At 34.7% G+C, this 14,584-nt stretch overlaps 1 protein-coding gene across 8 annotated transcripts in view; it reads left to right on the plus strand.

Moving 5' to 3' along the window:
* TBC1D5 (TBC1 domain family member 5) overlaps nucleotides 1–14,584 on the plus strand; it is a 542,853-nt gene that overhangs the window by 126,301 nt on the left and 401,968 nt on the right. For 7 of the 8 annotated variants that reach the window (XM_038570747.1, XM_038570749.1, XM_038570748.1 and 4 more), the window contains one exon: nucleotides 11,195–11,385. The gene's annotated coding sequence lies outside the window, so the exon portion shown is untranslated. Of the gene's footprint in view, nucleotides 1–11,194; nucleotides 11,386–14,584 lie in introns of those variants that run through there. The other variant, XM_038570753.1, reaches the window with a different exon arrangement.

Below are 14,584 nucleotides of genomic sequence, written 5' to 3' on the forward strand. Positions count from 1 at the left end.
AAAGCCAGGCGTTTGATCTTATCTCTCCTGTGCAGGATATTAGGGTTGGCGTGCATGATGTGGAGCTTAAATCTTTTCCTGCTCTAAAAAAAGTTCCACAATTTCAAGTGTCTAAGGAGCACCATACCTGGAGTGTGGTTTATTACTTAGCGAGATTTTATCTCTGCTTCTTCTACCCATCTTGGTGTTTTCCCATATTGTGGAGGCTCTTTTCATTCACTATCTAGGCCCCCTTTACAGGGAGTTATTTCAAATTCTGTTGTAAATTGTTATGTCTGTGAAAATAGGTGAGTTCAGGATTTTACTACCCAACATCTTGAATTGTAACCTTGAAGAAAACTATCAATCTAAAGATGGATGTTTTGAGGGACACCTGGGTGGCTTAGTGGTTAAGTGCCTGCCTGTGGCTCAGGACGTGATCCTGGAGTCCCGGGATTGAGTCTCACATCAGGCTCCCTGCATGGAGCCTGCTTCTCTCTCTCTCTCTCTCTCTCTCTCTCTCTCTCTCTCTCCCTCCCTCCCTCCCTCTCTGTGTCTCTCATAAAAAAATAAATAAAATCTTAAAAAAAATGGATGTTTTGGGTATGTGGAAATCTGAGACTAAGTTGAACCAAATATATTGCTCTTAGGAAATAATAAACTTATGTTAATTGGTTTCTATGCACCAAATCTTGGTTAAATACAGCCCAAAATAGAGTAAGCTATGGAGGGTCAAATGAGAATAATTCTAGTCAAATGAAAAGACACTATGGTATTTTTTGAACTTCACGTTTTTTTAATTCTTATACTTGAGAAAATGATTTTACCAGTCTATTTCCCAAAAGTAACTTATACAGAACATAATATATACATGGTCGAATCTTATTACCAATGAGCTCTGTTTTCTGGTCAACGTTATTCCTTTAAGAGCTGGAAGTAGTAGCTTAGTCTGAAACTTTCTGTCTCATTTTAAACATGTCTGACTGAGAAACTCTGTGTCAAAACAAGTCTAGCTCTCTGTCAAGAGTGACACGTTCTTCATAGGGATTTCTGGAATTGCCTTTAAGGAAGTATTTTAATAATTTCTTTGGAACCCTTATTAATTGGTTATATCAACTCTGAAGCTGAGGTGGAGATAGGCCGTAGATCTGAGTTTTCTAGTTTTGTTATCATTTATTCTAAGTATGATAATTTGTATTTGAGGATTTATTCTGGGGTTTATCTATATTCATTGAACATTTATACTAATGAGGCTCAAGATGTATTTTGTCTTTGTTCAAGCTGTACACCAGCTTTAGGGATTTTTGAGAAGGGATGCCTTTTAAAAAGTCTGATTTGCAATAATACATGTATGGATAGTCTGTCAAGGTTACATTTTGAAAATTAGGAATTTTTGTTGTTTAGAAAATTTAATCATAAATCAGTGCCTATCAGTGAAGCACAGAGCTGGAGAGATTTCTTTGGTTTCCTGAATACAAGAGATTGTATATTTCAGTGAGAGAAACTGATGTCTGAGTCCCTGGAATCTCAGATTTCAGTAGTCCATGGTTATAGGGGATACAGACTTCACTTTTGATGGTACGTTTCTGAGTTACTTTAGTAAGGTAGAGATGAAGGAATCACTGTAATTCATCACATGATTTTGACTTATATCACTCATAGGTATACTTGAAGGCATTGTGATGTTGTGTAAAGGACATGGCTTGTGGAATGTTACAGACTTGATTTTTTTTTTTTTTAATTTTTTTTTAATTTTTTTTAATTTATTTATGAGAGAGAGAGAGAGAGAGAGAGAGAGAGAGAGAGGCAGAGACATAGGCAGAGGGAGAAGCAGGCTCCATGCACCGGGAGCCCGACGTGGGATTCGATCCTGGGTCTCCAGGATCGCGCCCTAGGCCAAAGGCAGGTGCCAAACCGCTGCGCCACCCAGGGATCCCCTACAGACTTGATTTTAAGTACTATATATTAACTGTGTGATATTAAATAAATTGATTTAGCAACGCCTATATTTCTTCATCTGTACAAGTAAGAATAATGATTATAAGATTTTTTTCATATGGTTATTATGGGAATTAAATGACATTTTTAAAATACAAAGAAGAATCTTTTTTTTAGGACATCTTCCAGTAATCCTCACTCCCACCCCAGTATCATGGTTTGAAGAATACATTAAAAAAGTTATCCTTCTGCGTAGCAAAAGTAAATGACATTAGTAATGTAAATTAATTTACTGCTGTTTTATTGAGCTCTAATACATGTGGTATCTTGTATTTATATTGTTGGAGTCTTAGTTTCAAACCTAGTAAACAAGTAACTTAATGCAAACTTTAAAATTCAGCTATAATATTTGTACCTGTTAGAAGTTCAAAGTAAGATATTAGATGAATCATAGAGACTACAATTTGGCAGCTTTTTGAAGATAGTACTTAATTGGAGGTACTTCTAGGCTTCCAGCAGTATTATTTAGAACCAAGGAAAATGGGGGGGGGGAGCCAGAAAGAAAGAGAAAAAAAGAGTCTCATGTAATTATTCAATTCGTTGTGAGTTCAGAAACTTCAATTTAGTAGGCAAATTAAATTCGGATTAATGTTATAAAAGTTAGCAAAAATAAAATTGAGATCCCTTATTTGTTTTTTATCTTCAACATACGTTTTTGGGGTGCAGGATGCTGAGCTAGCCATCTATATATATGAAGGGATATAGTATGTGTTTTTTCTCTTAGCTTTATTCTTACCCCTTCTCCTCCCACCTTTTTGTAGTTCTTTCATAGCACAAATAATCTGCCTATCTCAAATTAGACACCTTGAAAATTTACTAAATCCATTTCTCTTCTTTCATTACTATGTCTAGGTACCACCATTTTTTCTCATATTCTTTTGTCTTAGTCTTCCCTTTCTAAAGCTACTATGTTAGTACTCTACATCACCATTGGAATTATCTTTCTGACTCATTGTATGCCTAATAATTGATTCAGCTGTTTTCAATGCTGCTAATGATCAGCAACATTATCCAATTTAAATTTCCTTTATTTCTTTTTGAGAAGGAGCTGATAGTGAGATCAATAAAGGAATAGTAGTTTGGTAGTAAAATAAGTGAAGGGAAAGTCAAGAGCCATAAAGCAGTGAAAATATATCTTCAATAATTGAGTCCTTTGTAGAGCTTATTGTCTGTTCTATTTCTGGTTATAATTAGGTTTGTCCACTTCTGTTTTCTGAGAACTAAGGCTTCCTCAATATTCTAGAATAACTTGAGACAGTGACTACTTTCATAGACTTTCCTCCAGTGTAATCAAGTGTGGTTTGAGTTTTTCTTTTTGCAAAGTTTGAACAAGATAAATTACAGTGTTTATTGTATAAAAGGTGACAGTCAGGTAATGTTATAAAAAAGGCAACAGATTAAAAAAAGGAACTCTGAAACAAATGGAATAACATAAGGAGGAGTAGTTAATGAGATGTAGAATAATTTAATTAGTGTGGAACTGAGAATTTAGAGTACAAAATAAAATTATGGACAATGCTTAAACTTTCAGCCTGTTTAAAATAATTTCTTCAAAAATCTTCATCTTACAGGATGAAAGTTACAGGAACATACTTAAAAGAAGGTAACACTTTAATTACAAATATGCTTATTTGCTTACTGTACTGTGGAAGGATGTGTACTTTGAAAAGTTCCTTGCCGGGACGCCTGGGTGACTCAGTGGTTGAGCGTCTTCCCTTGGCTCAGGATATGATCCCAGAGTCTGGGGATGGAGTCCCACATCAGGCTCCCTGCATGGAGCCTGCTTCTCCCTCTGCCTATGTCTGTCTCTCATAAATGAATAAATAAAAATCTTTAAAAAAAGTTCCTTGTTTTATGTCTGCCACAGATAATGGACAAAAACTAAAGCTTAAGGGGATTTTTTCATCTCAAGGAGTCAGGTTGAATCTGCAGCTTTCTTAGGGAAACCAGTTTCTGGAATTTTCTAACTTTTCCCAGGGCATTTAGATCGATCTTCAAGACTAGAATGAACAATTGCCCAAAGCAACTCTAACAATTTACGGGGCTTATTTTGGTTCATTTAAATAGCGAGACTGAGAATGATCTGTTTCTTATTCTTAAGCTAATTTGAACTTGGTATTTAGAGCTTGATTCTAAATGGATCCTAAATGGAACCAGGATGTAGGGAAGAGAGGTTATCTTGTTGGAACTAAGAGAAATATAGTAGAAGATGTAATCTTTAAATCCCAGAAAAGTATCTTCTTGCATTATACATACATTGGTTTCTGTTTTGCTTGGAACTTCTGGTAGTATGGGCTCTAACTTAGTACTGATTGTGGTTAGTGAAAATGAGCATGACTGTTGAGAGAAAATAATGTTAAATACTATTTCAAGATGAAGAGTCATTTAGGAAGTGAAGATACAGTTTATTTATTAGGACAACGTGGAAGCATTTCATTTAACATAAAAGTCAAAAAGATTTATATTGTGTCAGTACTTTGGGATTGTTGGCTGCATAAAGGTTTATGAAGTTAAGGGAGTTCATGCATAGAGTGAGTAATGGTCATATGGACTCTGGGTTCAGATCACATGACTTCAAATCTCAGCTTTACCATTTGTTAATGGTGAGATCTTGGGCAAGTTAGTGTGCTTAGGCTCCTCTTAGCTATTTTGGGGGGCACAGTTAGGGTGGAGGAGAGGAGGCATTAAATGTGTACCATGTAAATATCAGCATCACAGTGTAGTACTGATGTTACTGTTACTGAAGTTCTTCAAACAACTTTTATTATCTTTAGCTTTCTATTCCCTATCATGGTCCTAATGTAAGTCACAGGATCTAAAAGAAAAACCTGAGTGGGTATTTTCTTTGATTCATAAAAATACAAGGAGATAATATGTAATAAACTTTAAATTTTAACTCCCTTTATTTAGCTTCACAGATAAACCCTGAAAGAACAACATCTATCTTGAAATCTCAAAATTAAAAAAAATTAAATTCATTTAAACTTGGATGAAAGTTTGGAGTTTTGGGATTTGTTATAACCTTTAGGTCACTAGAATGGTGTTAAGGCAGCCCTAACTTAGTACACCAGTAGACAGGTTGATGGGTGCTGCCCCGACAGTGACTGGAATGTATGCTTTTGTACTGACAGTGTGGTTCAAGTAGAAGGAAAGATAGACATTAGTTTTTAAGTGATCTGAAGTGTCTGGAAATAGAGTAGACATTTTCTTTCCTGAATGCTTCTTTGGTACCAGTGTATGTTAGCATCTATGCATCCAGTAGTGTCATGAGAAGAGTTGTATGTAATCTTTTAATCCATTTTTTGAATAACTGTTACTGTATTAGGCCTTCTTATATATTTACAAGATTCTCTAATTAACAATATAGTTTTTTGACCAAAGGTTAACTTTTGTGATAAAATTTTCTTTATGGGGACACCCGGATGGCTCAGCAGTTAAGCATCTGCCTTCGGCCCAAGGTGTGATCCTGGAGTCCCGGGATCAAGTTCCACATCGGGCTCCCTGCATGGAGCCTGCTTCTCCTTCTGCCTTTGTCTCTACCTCTCTCTCTCTCTCTCTCTCTCTCTCTGTCTCTGTCTCTCATAAATAAATAAATGAAATCTTTAAAAAAAAATTTCTTTATGAATCATTCATCTCCCTTAAACATTCCTATGGTCTTTTGACATATGTATCTCTAGATGACTTTGTTTTAATCATAAGATTAAAATCTATATTAAGGAAAATCCGCTTTGATGGAGGCGTTTTATGTATAGTTAAAACTGTTTTTAATTATCCCTCTTTCCATTGGCAAGGACCTTGACAGTAGTTGTTAAGAAAAATATCTGAAATGTTTGTATTAAGTTGGGTACAATTTATTTATTTATTTATTTTTTAGGAGGGGAGAGGCAGAGAGAAAGGGGAGAAAGAGAATCTTAAGCAGGCTCCATGCCTAGGGCAGAGCCTGACATGGGGCTTGATCTCATGACCCTGAGATCGTGACCTGAGCTAAAATCGAGTCAGATGCTTAACTGACTGAGCTTACCCAGGGGCCCCACATTTGGTACAATTTAATTGGAACTCAATGAAGTAATATATATGTTCAACAAATAATTTTAAAATTATGTGCCCGAAGAATGGAAAGTGGTCATAGGTAGATATCTTTTAGAAAACTTAAAGGGTCATCTATTTCAATTCTCTATCAGAATCCTTGAGAGGATGCTTGAGAATCTCCATTTTAAGAAGCTGCTTAGGTGATTTTTATGCACTCTATAGTTTTAGAACTATTGCTGAACTCTTTGCCTGTAGCTTGTAGGAAATTGGCTCTTTGCTTTTTTGATAGAAACTATTCTTCCTCAGGTACTATTCCTGATGACCTGCCATGCCCTATACTGTGAAATTTTCAAAGCTTTCAGTGTCAGCCTTAGTTTCTACTTTAAGTTCATTCTCAACTGGATCTCCTATGGTGAAGGAACAGATCATGTTAATGGTGATGCACAACCCAGTGGACTGTGACAGAAGGCTTTTATATATTCCCTAAAATGTCAGTATTTCCTAGCAAGGTAGGAATTGCAGGTGAGGAGATATACAGGAGAACTTAAGTGGTCTTCTGGGGCCAGGATTGAAACTGAGGTTAATTATTTTAAAGACCAGACTTTGACATAACCTTCCTTTTTAGTGGTAAGAAAATGGGCTGTGGTTTCAGGTATGCTTGGGTTGGAAGTGTGCCCTATCACTTACTGGCTTTACTAGCAATTTTAATACTTCCCTAAACTTCAGTATCCCTATCTGAAAAGTAGGCTCAGTAGTTGTTAAATTCTAAGGTTTTTGGAGGGTTAATGATCTAATGCATGTTTTTAGAATGCTTCAGCATATTTTTAGTAGTTTTGATCCTGAATAGGCTTTACAATAAATGATGACTATTATTTAGCAACTTAAGGCAAATATGCCTTATGGAGTTAATCAGTCACAGACTAAATGAGTTTGTCACATTATGAAGTATGTTTTTCTGTTCCGATGTGGCATGATAGCTAGAAACAAGGAAGATACAGCATGTGTATGGAATTTGGGGGGGGGGGCATGGGAAAACAATGTAGGCATCTTTTTTTTTTTTCCCCCTACCCATACCCTAATAAATTCTAAATTTGATTCTAGCCCAGGCTTTTCTTAAAGTTCCAGACTATTAATAGCTCTAGATTTTTACATTAAACTCCCTACAGGACATCTCCAATGGGTAATCCCATAATATGTCCTATTCTAACTTGGGCTCTTTGTTCCAACAACTGATCTTCCAGGTTTCCTTAGGGATTGCTATTTAACTTCATCCCCCACAAAATCTAATCTTTCACCAAAATCTTCTGACTGCTTGCCCATAAATGTTGTTCTTCCTTTTCTTCCCCATCTTTACCACTATCACTTTAGTCTAAGCTACTGTTGTCTCATACCTACCTTCTCCTCTATACCTTTCTTACTCCTCACCATAATCCAGCATTTGATAAATTTTCATGTATAATTTATTGTCATCCTATATTTAAAACCCTGTAGTAATGTTGCCTTAATAATTTCTACCCCATTTTGTTTCACTTATATTTCCTCTATAGTTGGCCCCTCTGCTTCTCTCCTAGAAATATGTGCTTTTCTCCTAATGCTTTTGGACCTTAGTACTTGTTATGCCTAGACTGACATTTCCCATACTTTTCAGATCTCATCTTAAATAGACTTTCTTTAGGTCTTTGCTGATTTCTGGGTAAGTCAAGTCTCCTATTACAAAACTCCTGTCTCACCCTTTACCATATCTTTAATAGCATTTATCACTGTTTGCAGTTACGTATTTGCATTGTTATTGGATACTGTCTGATTTCCTACATAAAGTGTAAGTTTTGTGAGGGTTGAGAATTTCAGGGTTTACAAAGGCCTGGATTGGGCCTGACACCAGATGAAAAGTAATAAATGACTGACTGAAATACATTGACTAGGCAATTAAAATACAAAGTGTTTAATTCTAAAGTGAGGTAAGTACAGATGGAGTCAGTGTTGGCATATTAAACATTGTTTTTGGGGAATACTTTAGTTATTATAGCATTTGTTTGATTGACTCCTAATTTTACTTTTTCTATTACAAATATAGATAAGTAGTATTTTGAATTTTGAATTTCCCAGTACAGATTAAGAGCTTCCAGAAGTTGATTGTACTTGAATGCACTTCAGAGTAAAACCTTTCCCCCTCACATCTGCACAGGATTTAAAGTTTACAATTCCAAAACATATAGCTGATTACATACTTTTTGATGCTTAACATATGGAATATGTTCATATATGTTAGTTGCCTAAGGCATAAAAATTGAAAAATACTAACAAAACTTACAAAAACAACTAATCATAGATATTTTTTGTAGGTGTCTCAACTTTTATAAAAATTTTAAAAAATCAAGAAGATTAATATAACATTAGAATTTGGAATTAAGCTTATATTTGCTTTCTGGTATTTGGACCTCAAGTTACTGTGTGACTATTATTGACAGATTGAACTGTTATTGTGAAAACTCTTAAGACTTTAGTATATTCTTGAAAGTTCGTTTAGTACTGTTGTTTACATTTTAAAATTAGTGCATTCAATAAGATTTTGGTTTCCATCTCTGCTGAATTCTCCCTAGGAGTGCACAACTTCAAAAATAAAGAGGCACAGTCAGCAGAAAAAAGAGGTGGTCTGAGCATTTATGCGTTAAATATGCATGTTAATTAGGAAAAAAATTAGAAAAATATGAAAACAGATGTTACATAAATTATTGCAGTCCCAGGGCAGCAGTAACTTATACACTGACAATAATTTTTGTATGTGCATGTGTATATCTATTTCTAGATTTCTCAATATTTATGCAATTCCATAGAGAATAACTAGAAAAAGAACTGGTATATCCTTTCAGTGAGACTATGGTAAACATTTTTTCTGCCTATAGATTACTGAAGAAATCTAGTTTCATAAAGTCTTACTGTATAGATAAACCCTCTGTGTTATCCAATTCTGCTTTGTAGCCTTTTGGTTTTTCTGGTAGTATGCTAATGAGATATTTTATTGGATATATCCTTTTGGAGCAAGAAAGTAAATTATCCAAACAATGTTAGAAATGTAAAATTGACCTGAGTGTAAAGTATGCATTTATTTTTATTTTTATTTTTTTTAAATTTTTTTATTTATTTACTTATGATAGTCACAGAGAGAGAGAGAGGCAGAGACACAGGCAGAGGGAGAAGCAGGCTCCATGCAGGGAGCCCGATGTGGGATTTGATCCCGGGTCTCCAGGATCGCGCCCTGGGCCAAAGGCAGGTGCCAAACCGCTGTGCCACCCAGGGATCCCTAAAGTATGCATTTAAAAACAAAACAAATTATAACTTCTCAGTATATTGATTATATTGTTAGTTTTTCATGAAGAAATAGCCATCAGGGATCCCTGGGTGGCGCAGCGGTTTGGCGCCTGCCTTTGGCCCAGGGCGCGATCCTGGAGACCCGGGATCGAATCCCATGTCGGGCTCCCGGTGCATGGAGCCTGCTTCTCCCTCTTCCTGTGTCTCTGCCTCTCTCTCTCTCTGTGTGACTATCATAAATAAATAAAAATTAAAAAAAAAAAAAAAAGAAATCGCCATCATTCTCTGGTATGACACAATTGTATGACAATATATTAACTGTTATATAAACATGTATTTGTCAAATACACATATATTGGAATAGTTGAAAGATATTTGAATGTCTTTCATTCTAAAGAGCCATCATAAAATAAAAATGGTCTGTGTTTTTACAAGGGAAAGATGAAAGTAGAGACTTACTTTATTTTAGTGGTATAGTAATTTTAAGCTTAACCATACAGAAAAAGCATGTGACTATAATATTGTTCAAGGAAGTGTTGACTATATTTAGGTATTTTTCACATGTATATTATGTAATTTAGAAACGAGTTGTTGGTAACTTTTTAGGTAAGACTATAAGTCAAAATAAGGAAATGATACATCAGAATATACTAAATCATTTTCTTTATCAAACAAAGAAAACATGAATTGTATTCAATATAAGAGCATATAAGTTTCTGGAAATCTGCCTAGAGATCAATGCCACATTCATTCCTGTTCTTTAGAAATCATACCTTGATATTTGGTTTTAATAGCACATGATGCTAAATGGTGTGTTAAGTAATTTCTTTTGAATCTCAATATGTTTGTTATATGTTATAATATTTCTCAGTTCTGTGTTACTGATTTATATTTCACATTATATTACCTAATTACTTTTGTCCTTTTGTACTTATACTGAGCCACCAATAAGTTCAAACAGGTTATGGGGGGTAAATTATTATAGAATGAAATCTAGGGGAAAGTGATGGTAATATATGGTAACTTATTATTATTAAGAGGTTCTTTACTGGGGCACCTGGGTAGCTCAGTAGTTGAGTGTCTGCCTTTGGTTCAAGTCATGATCCCAGGGTCCTGGGATTGAGTCTTACATTGGGCTCCCCATGGGGAGCCTGCTTCTCCCTCCGCCTATGTCTCTGCCTCTCTCTCCGTATATCTCATGAATAAATAAATGAATTCTTAAAAAAAAAAAAAAAAGAGGTTCTTTACTTAAATTAGATAGCTGTTTAAGAAATTCAGTTGTCATTCTTACAGATTTCATACAGGTTATGTCAGATATGGTTTTTGGAAGAATACTAAAGGTGTTTTTCTTTTCCCTGTGCAGAAAAGCTATAGAAATTAATTATAAATTCACAAATAATGTTTACTTGTTACACTGATACATTGTATTCTAATTTTACATTTTATTGATACTGTGGAATCCGTTTCAATGGAATTTTTTTCCATGTTTTCAAATATCTAATTTCCATTTTTTAATTTTATGTAATTTTAATACTTGGTATTTTACTATGTATTAGAATAATGTGTTCATTATTTGAATATTTTTATGTAATTTCAATGAAATGAACTTTAACGTGATTTGTTTTATATTGAGGTGTTTTGATTTAAAAATTTTTATATTATAATACTATTTATTCTAAGTATAATAAAATGACTTCCTTTCTTCCAGAAGTTAAAATAGATAATGGAAAAAGTGATTAGGGAGTAGATTAGGAGTTGTCTTCTAAAAGCCCAAAATTATATGTCATAGATTTTTTTCAGCTTGCCTTTTGCTGGTTTGTTTTGGTTAGGGTTCTTTATGGGATAGAAAGGTTTCAAGCTATTTTATGTATTTTTCTAGGTATTTGGTGCTTTGCCAGAAGCAAACTCAGGCGATCTCTGTTTCTTCCTTCTTCTTTGCATCCTATTTGCCAACCACAACTTGTATTTGGAGAACTTTGTTGTACCAACTTTGAAGTCTTTGACCTGTAACAAGAGCATGCGTTTTCAAGTGGCAGTTAGAATTGTGGATCATTAAAGGTCTCCTGAAAGGTAAGCATATATTTATTCAAAATGTACATTTGTAAATTGGATACCATCAATACCTGTCTTAGTCTGTTTGGGCTGCTCCAACAATAATACCATAGACTTGGTGACTTATAAACAACAGATTTATTTCTCACAGTTCTGGAGACTGGGAAGTCCAAGATAAAGGTGCTAGTGACTGTTCATAGACTACTATCTTCTTAACGGGTCTTTACATAGTAGGAGGAATGAGAAAGTTCCCTGGAGTCTTTTCTTATAAGGGCACTTACCCCATTCATGAGGGCTCCACCCTCACAACTTAATCACCTCATAAAGGCCTCACTGGAATACCATTACCTTGGGAATTAAGATTTTAACATATGAGTTTTGAAGGGACAAAAACATTGATCTGTAACAGTATGTTTATTATAGTAATGTGTTCTCTACAGAATAGATTCATGTACAAAAAATGTGTGTATGTGAGTGAGTGTTTTTTGACACTCAGGACACCCAGGAGGCTCACTTTGTGATACGTTTTTACATTTAGAAGTGTAATGCCTCTAGCTTTCTTCTTTCTCAAGGTTGCTTTGGCTATTTGGGGTCTTTTGTGATTCCATACAAATTTTAGGATTGTATATTCTATTTCTATGAAAAATGCCATTGAACTTTTGATAGAAATTTAATTGAATCTGTAAATAGCTCTGAGTGGTATGGATATTTTAACATTAATTCTTCTAAGGCATGAGCAGAGTATCCATTTATTTATGCCTTATTCAGTTTCTTTCATCAATGTCACAATATTCATTATACTAATATTCCACCTCCTGGTTAAATTTATTCTTAGGCATTTTATTCTTTTTGATGCAACTCTTAGTGGAGCTGTTCTCTTAATTTTGCTTTCTGACAGTACATTGTTAGTTTATAGAAATACAGCAGATTTTTGTATATTGATTATGTATCTTGTAATTTTATTGAATTCATTCTCAGTTTCTTTTCTGAAGTCTTTAAGGTTTTGTATAGATAATACTTCTGCAAATACAGTTTTATTTCTTCCTTTCTGATGTGAATGCATTTTATTTCTTTTGCTCCCCTGCCTGCTCTCACCAGGTTTTCTAGTACTAGGTCAAATAAAAAAGATGAGATTGGCTCTTTGTATATAGGGAACATTACCTCATTCATCATAATTGCTCACTGCAAAAATAACTCTGATGAACTGTCCAAGTAAGAATAGTTAGGTCCTTACAAGGGGGAAGAAAAAAAAGGCAAGTTTTGGCAGTCTTGTTTTATTTCTGATCTTAGAAGAAAAGTTTTCAGCTTTCTACTATTTAGCATGATGTAAGCTGTGAATGTGTCATATACTGCCTTTATCATGTTGAGGTATATTCCTTCTGTACCCATTCTGTTGGCAGTTGTTAGCAAAACGGAATGTTGAATTTTGTCAAATGCTTTTTCTGCATCTATTGAGATTATCATATGATTTTTATCCTTCATTTTATTAAGTGATGTGTAATGTTGAATGACTTATGTATGTTGAACCATCCTTGCTTCCCTTGAACAAATCTCAATTGATCATGGTGTATGATTCTTTTAAGATACTGTTGAATTCATTTCTGTTCAGTTTGTGGACAGTCTTACATTAATCTTTATCAGGGATATTGGCCTATAATTATCCTCTCTTATAGCATCCTTATTCAGTTTTGGTGTCAGCATAATGCTGGCCTCATAAAATGGCTTTGGAAATACAGTTAACTCTTACACAGTGTGGAGATTACAAGCACTGGCACCTCATGCAGTTGAAAAATCCATGCTCCCCAAACACTTAACTACAAATAGCCTACTATTGACTACAAGCCTTACCAATAACATAGTCAACTAAGACATGTTTTGTATATTTTATGTATTAGATACTATATATATATATTTTTAGATACTATATTCTTACAATGAACTAAGAGAAAAGATTTTTTTTTTTAAGATTTTATTTATTCATGAGAGACACACACAGAGAGAGAGAGAGGCAGAGACACAGGCAGACGGAGAAGCAGGTTCCCTGCAGGAAACCTGATGTGGGGCTCAATCCTGGAACTCCAGGATCACGCTCTGAGCCAAAGGCAGACGCTCAACCAGTGAGCCACCCAGGCATCCTGAAAAGAAAATTTTATTAAGAAAATATTATTAAGAAATGCCATTAAGAGAATTGTAAGGAAGATAAAATACATGTATAGTACATGTATATTTATAAAAAAATCCACATATAAGTGGATCCACACCAGTTCAAACCTGTGTTGTTTAAGGGTCAACTGTATGCTCTTGTCTTCTATTTTTTGGAAGAGTTTGAAAAGGACTGGCATTAATTTTACTTTAAATGTTTAGTTGAATTCACCAGTTAAGCCATCTGATCCCAGACTTTTGTTTCTTGGGAGGTTTTTGATTTCTCATTCAATCTCCTTACCAGTGATTGGTCTGTTCAAATATTCTATTTCATATGATTCACTCTTGGTAAGTTGTATATTTCCAGGAATCTCTTCTATTGTCAAATTTGTTGATGTATAATTGTTCATAGGAGTCTCTTATGATCTTTGTATTTCTGTTGTAATGGCTCCTCTTTCATTTCAAATTTAATTTTTTTGAGTCCTCTTGTTTTTGTATATCTAACTAAAGTTTTGTCTATTTTGTTTTTATTTTTTTGGAAAAAAAAAACAAACAGTTCTTGGGGCACCTGGGTGGCTCAGTCAGTTGGGCATCCAACTCCTGTTTGTGGCTCTGGTGGTAATCTCTTGAATGGTGGCATAGAGCCCTGCATTGGGTTCCATGCTCAGCGGGAATTCTGAGGGAGGTTTTCTCCCTCTGCCCCTCTCCCTATTCGCATGCACTTGTATACTGTCTCTTTCTGAATAAATATTTTGGTTTTTTAAAGACATTTTTATTTATTTATTTGAGACAGAGAGCAGGAGGGAGAGGGAAAGAGAATCTGAAACAGACTCCAGTCTGAGTGTGGAGCCTTATATGGGGCTCGATCTCAGGACCCTGAGATCATGTTCTAAGCTGGAATGGATGCTTAACTGACTGAGCCATCCAGGCACCCCTGAATAAATCTTTAAATTAAAAAAAAAAAAGAAAAGAAAAAATAGCTTAGTTTTATTGGTATTTTCCCTTGTCATTTTAGTCACTATTTCATTCATTTTTGCTTTTTGTGGTTTTCTTTCTTCTAATTTTGTGCTTAGTT

This window comes from Canis lupus, chromosome 23 (genome assembly GCF_011100685.1).
Source record: "Canis lupus familiaris isolate Mischka breed German Shepherd chromosome 23, alternate assembly UU_Cfam_GSD_1.0, whole genome shotgun sequence".
Lineage (NCBI taxonomy): Eukaryota > Metazoa > Chordata > Mammalia > Carnivora > Canidae > Canis > Canis lupus.